Below are 8,537 nucleotides of genomic sequence, written 5' to 3'. Positions count from 1 at the left end.
AATGGGCAAATGGAAACAAGAGTAGCAAGGATTGACAAATTAAGCGATCTACAAGGGAGAAAGCTGAGGCAACCGCTAAACAGGAAGGAAAAGGGAAAATGAACAAATTTACCGTTGTTTGAGAAAATATTCATGAAACAACACATTTTTATTTAAAAGGGAAACAGTGATAACGCCGCCAGAAGTGGAGAATGATTGCATGTGTTTGGAATGACGCTTCTAGAGTTATAAGATGAGCCGCGTGACGTAGCCACTTCTCTGCTGTGCTTATGGGGGTGTTTTCCGTGGAGTGCGCAGTCCGCCTAGAACTGCAGCGTCCTGCGCTCCGCTTGGTTGTAGGGGACTGCCGGTCACGCATCGTTACGCAACTTCAGAATAAGAATACGGGTCGGTTTTGGCACCTAACTTGGTAGAGCAGTAAATGAGGGATCCAATAGAACTGTGACTGTTCCGCAAATATATATTTCTCTATCATTTTTACAGGGCTAATTCAAGAAGACGCTACTAGAAATCTTTATTTTAACCTTTCGCTTGACCACTTGTTCTTGGCAGTAGTCCTCCTGCGCTTCTTTCATGCGTAAGTCCATTTTATGTTGTTCCTTGCGTGGGAAGTAAAGAAGAAGTGTAGCTCACAGGCGTACCTGTGAGATAAACCTTATTTCATTTCACTTTCGCGGGTTTACGCGTACTTATGGTGAGCGGTGGGCATTATACACATTTATACTAGAAAACATAATCCCCTCCGCTCATTTGGATAGAAAATTTACCTTGGGTTGCCCCCTCCCCCCGAATATATATTCTGGGTACGTGCGTGCATTGGAAGCTTACGTACAAGAGCTTTCTGGACCAAAGTTAACTTGTTAGTTTGTTTTTGTTTATTACCTTGCAATGCTCTATACTGAGTGTGCTGAATTACATATTGCTTCCCGCACGGCACTGCAGCAGTAATTAAAATGGAGATGGAGTGTCGCGACTGGCTCTCCGGAAATTTATGAAAATTTTGTACTTTGGCACATATTTTTTGAGGGAGTTTCAATAGTATCAACGCATCCATAAATATCTTTTACCGTTGCCTTCTTTCAGATATCACGGCGCAGTATCAACAAGGGCACAAAAGAAAGGTACACGCAGACACAAGCGTTAACCCGAAACTCATTCTTCATTTAAAGGAAACCACAATTAAATCCGTTCCACTAAACATATGCGAGAACATGCAGAAATTGTATTTTATTTCCTGAGTGTCTGTGTAGGCAGAGGTCTGACGTCAAACATAATAGGTATTACCTCGCAGAGTGCTCACTTCCCAAAATGCTGAAAAAACCCCATTTCCTAACGTTGTCGTACTCATTGCCGTATAAATGAGATGTTTCTAAAAAAAATTTACTCGTCCTCCCGGCCGTGTCAAAGTGGATATCGAGGGAAGCTGTTAAAAACCAGCACTACAACTGGTAATGGTGGCGTGCAATGTTTTGTAGGTTTACAGCAATGGTAATAATGGTAATTTAGTGTAATGATAGTAATGGGAGTAATGGAAATTTCGGCAGCGCGCCAGAGCCGATAGCGGTGGTGCAACAACATTGAAACCGGTTCCTAGGCTGGCTCTTTTACATACGAAAGGCTAGTGGCTTCACTCTCCACGTCGCAAGGTGCCGTCAGCGCGGCACCTTGTGCAACAGTAATCTTTACAGGGAAATGTATGCCCGGAGCGGTACGTGCTTTGCATTGTTATCAGGAGCGTGCTGCAACTAGTTATGTGGCTCGGCTTATTGTTTTGTACACGTTCTTTATTCAAACAAGTGCTGCTCTGCATGTTGTATTCGCGATTCCAAGGAATGCATCCACTGTTCGCTTCACATTGCTGACCATTTGAAGCCCCTCTGCCTTGCGGAGGTATGAGCCACTGCTCCTATGCCTGCACTACCGCCGCAATTGGCCCACATTTTTGCTCACGGACGCGGGTGAGAAGAATGCCACACCACCAGAGCCTAACAGCTTCGCTCTAAAGTACAAAACGGTCCGAAAGCAGAAAAACGAGAAACTCCTCAATGTACATCTGCATGGCAATTAGCCCAGCAGTTCTGGCACATAGAGCATTCAATAAAGGAACGTACCAAATCCCCAGATTTATTGCGCAAGGGCACTAATTGAACAGTGGTAAATCTTAAATAATTGAAGCGCTCATTTCAAAATTCCTTCAAGCCTTCAGTCTTGAGTCACGTAGAAAAATAGCTGGGCTGTCCCTCTACCACAAGTTTTCTCTTGCTCACTCGGTAATCATACCTGCTCATCGCCTTTCGCTCCGCAACAGTCTGTCTAAAGCTGTATATGCACCTCCAGCGCGCACCTCAGCGCATCTCAACTCATTTTTCTTTCGAATAGCGAGCGACTGGAATAACCTGCCCACCGACGCTGCGCCCCACTCCAATCCTAGCCACTTCAAGTCATTCATCGATGACCTGGCCCAAATGTAATACCCATCCCTCATGTAAAACCCCGCACCAGGGGCATTTGAGGTGTAAATAAATAAATAAATAAATAAATAAATAAATAAAAAAATAAATAAATAAATAAAGAACTAACGGCTAAAGCATACCTAATTACGAACCATTCACTGCTCTCGCAGGGAAAATAGCACATGTCGAAATTCAATAAAGCCAGGTCTTTGCAATATACATAGAAAATTTCCTATAACAACAATCACGACAAGCGGGTACGCTATTGAGAAGTCATTTATTGGCGTTGCGCTTTCGACCATTTTTGAAGCACTAATTGAAAGTCAAGAGGACAAATGAACAGAGATTTATTTATACAATAATTATTAGAGGGAGTTGTGGCGCTACTGTCTACCGGTGCTGCAAGCAGGAATGTTGAGCTAGGAAGGAAATGATGGTCAGTACATGGATGTCCTCAACTTTCTATTTCTGGCTTTAAACGGCTTCTTTACTTTACAAACTCATAATTTTCTAAAAGTATGGATTTTAAATAAATAAATAAATAAACAATAATAAGATAGTTCTATGGCAGTATTCCAACACACAGCCTCTGGCCGAAAAGTCATTGCTGAAACTAATACACGACGGATGCTTTTTATTGTTATAACAATTATATGGGCACTCCAAGTGCATTTTCGCCGTCGGCCTTGCCCTGAGGCTCCGCATGTATTTAGGTATATGCATGTTATGAGCCATGCCATGCTATCTGACATGCTGCATTTGCGAATTTACCACACTTACTGTTCTATCCATGAAGTAGCTCCTAGCAGGTTTTACATAACTAACAACTTTATTCCTCAAAATTTTGTAGTGGTATGCCAATGCTCGTAGTTATTGAGGTCGAATACGACTTGAATAGTTCCAGAATGGAAGTGAATCGTATGGAATCTAATAACGTATACTTTTCTAACCGGTTTCAAATATGAAACACTCATTATCACTAATGTTCACATCCCGGTATTCTTAAAATTATCAGGTTTTTGTTATCACATACTATGCTATGAATTGTTGTTTGTTAAAAACACATATGGATCATTAGAAGGGAACGAGTAGTCTCTTGGCATGCACCGGACTTCCCAGAGACTGCGAGTGACGGCTGTGCAGCCTGTAAATTCTGGCTACCTAAGTGACGTCGCCAGCTCCACTACGCAAGTTCTCATGTTTTATCTCTTTATCAGGCTCATATGGGTGAAAATTTACCTGACTTTTGCTCCAATTTTATGTTTTCTTGGACGCAGTGGACGTTTTGAAGTATTCGAAAAGTATAAAAAAAATATTCGCATTAAGAATAGTGAATATTTAATTCGAAGATCCTATCGAATAAGACACGGCTCGGTAAGTTATTTTAAACTTTTTAGTATTCACACGCCCCAAGAATTGTGAGGATGGCAGAAATGAAACCTAAAACTGGCAACATATGCCTTCCTTTTACCTTAAAGCTTCTCATTCTACTAAGTAATTATAGCGCGAAACAATACCAGAGGTCAAACGTGGAAGCCATGTAATCTTACTGGCGCGCGTCTTCTTATCTGTGGGACTGGCCAATGAAAGATGTATGAAACATACCCGATACGGATAAGCTGTGGTTAGTACCTAAGTAACACTTTTTCTTTAATAAATACACATATATGAGCCGACGGCAGGATTCGAACAGAAGACCCCCAGAAAAGCAGCTCGTACACTTGAATATTAGGCCACGGGCGCACGCCTCAGTAAACAAAGTAAACATCTTTCATAATTTTCCGCTTGCAGACCAGCGCGTTGAGATGCTCGGCACGTTTTATCGATACTCCGCGCGATCTTTCGCCGCCATTAATAGCTGCACGAAAAACGGCTCATTCCTTTAATTTTAACCTCTTTTCTGAAGAACATTGCTCACATTAACTGTACGATTTCCCATTGTGCCAGAATGTGAATTTCAGTTAGCGAAAGATGTGTAGGCGTGCTTGGGTTCCAATAGCAGAGACTGGTGCACAAACAAAAAAAAATCTGTATTATAACACCTCACTTGAAAGAAATTCGCTTGCTGAAACAAATTCTAAACCAGGCTACGCAGACCATGCAAACCATGCAGACACTGTTGGCATCTGCCATCGTATTCCCAGACGTAGTAGCATAAGTATACGGTGGATAGAAAGGTACCTGTCAACGCTTGGATTCCGCAGCGAAGCACCGCCTGCCTGACATCACGCACACGTGCCCTCGCATGGTTGCTCTCGGCCGCAGCACACTGGCCGAGACGCTCAAGCGAAAGGCTAATCGCAATGAAGCTGGATAGGCTCGAATACGCGCAAACACCTCTTCGTTAGTTCATACGCAGGAACAATGTACAACAGAATCTGTCTTGCACACTGCAGCTCAATGTCTGAGGTGACTAGAGGTGGCTAGGCCGGAACAGAAGGCTGAGGTAAGCGACAACGTCGACAAAAACGTTGAGTTCAACACCGCGAAGCGAACGCGCACATCGTGCCCGCCGTGACCATGCCTTAGTACGGGAATGCGAGGTCAACACATGGCGGAAACGCCGACAAGCCCTGCCATTCTAACCGACGTTGCTCGTCGTCATCGAGTTTTCTCTTTTCATGTGTCCACACGTTCCCCACCACTCATTTATACTTAGTCAGCTTATGTTGAATGGAATTCTTAGTACCACCACAACTACGAGTCTTGCAATTCGTATAATATTCTAATGTGTTGCTATATTCATTGTTTCGCCCTTACGGCGCAATTGATTTTTTTTTCTTCATAGCCCTTGTTGGACTTCTTACATTTCCAAACGCTCCACAGAGGTCAGCCACAAACAACTATGTTGAATCATTGACATAATGTACATTACGTGTATGTGCCTCACAGATGTAGCATTGTCATTTAAAATTAATTTAGTGCAGCTGAACGTTGAACCCTGTGTAGGCACTCAGGAACTTGTTCTAGCTGTGGCTGTATCTCGGTAAACCATGCCATACGTTCCCGAAAGCAAATACACACCAATTTTGTACCTGGATCGAAATGGTAGCCCTCAAGACTGCTTTGGCATAAACAATGGAGACCCGTAAGTGTAATTATCATAAAAAACCTATAATCACTGTATATTGTAATTAGATGCTATGTGGATCTATTGTAAGTTCCGTTTTTTGATGCCTTCTGAAGAGATGTCCCAAAAATAGCCGCCCTCGCAAGAGTGAATGAAAGCGTGGTCAATATCTTCCAGTTTTTTTTTTTTTCAATTGAGACTCAGTTCCCCAACAGAAGCACTATCCTCGCCGCTGCATGAACGCTTTGATTGATAATATGCCTGTGTGGTGCAATTTAAAAAAGAAAGATTTTTGTTGCTTGTTGAACAGACATCTTTAGACGCTTCAAAACATCCAGGCCAGAGCTTTCACTGTACATGACCCTGTGAAATAAAGGAGGCCTAAAGTGCAAGATGCATCAATACATATTTTTAGATAAAATTTTTTGTCCTAGAAATGTACCCTCAAAAAGTGAGCACTGCCAAGAATTTCTTCAAAGAAGCCTCGAGCCGAGCCCAGCATGATTTCGGTTCCAAGAACGAATTGAGCAAGGGCTCGTATGATCCTCATCCGGACACCATGAGTAAGAACGAGTCTTCCACGTTGCAAGAAAAGTTAGTTAAATGAGGTTTAGTGGGGCATAAGCGGCTAAGCCTATGCTGCGCCAAACGCTAGGTGTTTTATAATACCATTTAAGAGGAGAACAGCTGTGTTAATCTATATTTTGTGTAAAAAACCAGTGTCGTCTAGGAATTTACGCACGTCAGGTAATGAGACTATCGAATCATTTCCTAAAATTAAAGCAGGATGTAAGGGTATGTGTAGTTGATATAGGTTGGGCGAAAGGTTTCGTCCTTGTACTTCAATATGTGTGCATGTGAGTAATATATGCATAACTGCTAGGGGTTCTTCGCATTTCTCGCACGTTGGTAGGTCTTCTTTTGTTAGTAAACAATTGCGTGTGGGGTGTGTGTGCCCAGTGCGTAGTCGGCATAGAACTACTTCAAAGAACCGTTCCTGGTGGTTACACGACTTCCACTCACCACTTATGCATTCAGTGAGAAGTAGCTTGTTGTCTGTGTAATGGTGCCATTCTTGTTGCCACTTTTACGTTAAGGTCTTCCTAATCGCACGGATACTATCTTTATATGAAAGTGTTGTGCTTATTATGTCTCGGTACACTGCCATCGATGCACATCACCTGCTTCTTTACCCGGTATCCCAACATGGCTTGGTATCCCAACACAGCAGAAACGAATTGATCTCCTGTATTTGTTAAGCGCGACCATGTTTAGTATAACCCCTAGGAAGGGGTTCATACTCAGATTTCAGATGTAGAGCCTTCAGTGTACTTAAGGAATCCGTGTATGTGACTGTGTCTTTGTGTTTGTCAGTGATCATCTTTTTAACTACAACCCATATCGCATAAACTACAGCAGTGAAAACAGAGGCAAGATTTGGTAGACAAATACTTCTTTCCCAATTTTCCGTTACGGCCCCTACACCCACGTGTTTTTTTGTTTTTTTGTTTTAGAGCCATCAGTGAAGAAAGCCAGGTTATTTTGATATTTGTCCTGAAGAGCACGGAATTCTTGTCTGATGCGTTCGTGTGAGGTGTCTCTTTTCATTTGATATGCTAGTGTCCAGTCACGTATCTGTGGGAAATCGTACTGCGGGGCCAATCGTTCTGGTTTTTTGGCAACCTGGAGGACTTCGCGAGGGACGTCATACTCCCAACAATATTCCTCATATCGCAGGACAAGCGGCCTGCGATATGTGGTATCATATGTGTTGTGGGGAGGACTGAACTTTGAGCACATAGAAAAAAGTGAGTAATGCTCTGCGCTGCTGTTAGGGAGGTTCATTACACTCAACGTATAAACTTCGCACATTTGATGTTCGGTAAATACCACTGCCAGTCGCAGCGCCAAGTTATGCGCTGGATCAAGTCATCGAATGTGAGACTGTCTAGCTGAGCCATAAACCATTCAATCGTAATCTAGAATGCTTCGCACAAGAGACAGGTATATACGTAAAACACACGTTCGGTCCGAGCTCCAATGCTTATGAGATAAAACTTTAAGGATATTTAACGCTTTATTCGCTTCGATCTTTCATGCTTTTATGTGAGCTAGGAAGTTTAATTTTGTGTCAAAAGTTATTCCTAAAAACTTACGGGCTTGTTTCACCGGCAGTATGGCGTCATTCAATTTTAGGACTGGATCGCTGTGTAGCCCTCGTTTCTGAGAGAAGAAAACAGTAACTGTTTTCTATGTGGAGAAATGGAAACCATTTTTGTTAGCGCATTGTGTAAGGCTATTTATTGTAATTTGAAGTTCCCTTTCACAGGTTGGCAAATTTTAGGCGCTTCAGGCCACTTGGAGATCCTCTACGTATACAGAACGCATAGGAGACGACTGTATAATCTTATTAACTGACTTCATTTTTACTATAAAGAGTGTCGTGCTGAGAACACAGCCTTGTGGAACGTCATTTTTCTGTGTAAATGTGTGAGAATGTACTGAGCCATGATCTACCTGAAATGTTCTATTAACATAAAATCAGCTAGGCAGTTCAGCATTTTACCACAATTGCCGAGGTTATACTGGTCTTTTAAGATTCCATATCTCCACGAGGCTTTTTTTAAATCAAAGAAAACTGCAAGACAGTGTTGTTTGTGTGAAAATGCATATCGAATTTCATGCTCTAGACGGACAAGATTGTCAGTAGTTGAACAACCTTTTTTATATCCACACTGCTGGGGGTCTATAACGTTTCTTGATTCTAAAATAAACGAGTCTTATATGGACGATGCTTTCATAAGATTTTTCCAAACAGCATGTGAGGGCAATAGGTCTGTAGCTGCTTGCGGATGTTGGGGATTAAGCGGCTTTTAGAAATGGAACTACTATTGCCTTTTCCCACTCTTCCGGCATTATACCAGATCCCCAGATTATGTTCAAAAATTTTAGGTGAGCATCTACAGATGTTTGAGATAGATGAACCAGTATGGCGTAGCGAATACGGTCGTGAC

The sequence above is a fragment of the Dermacentor andersoni genome, chromosome 3 (genome assembly GCF_023375885.2).
Source record: "Dermacentor andersoni chromosome 3, qqDerAnde1_hic_scaffold, whole genome shotgun sequence".
Classification (NCBI taxonomy): Eukaryota; Metazoa; Arthropoda; class Arachnida; order Ixodida; family Ixodidae; genus Dermacentor; species Dermacentor andersoni.
This window is presented reverse-complemented; position numbering follows the sequence as displayed.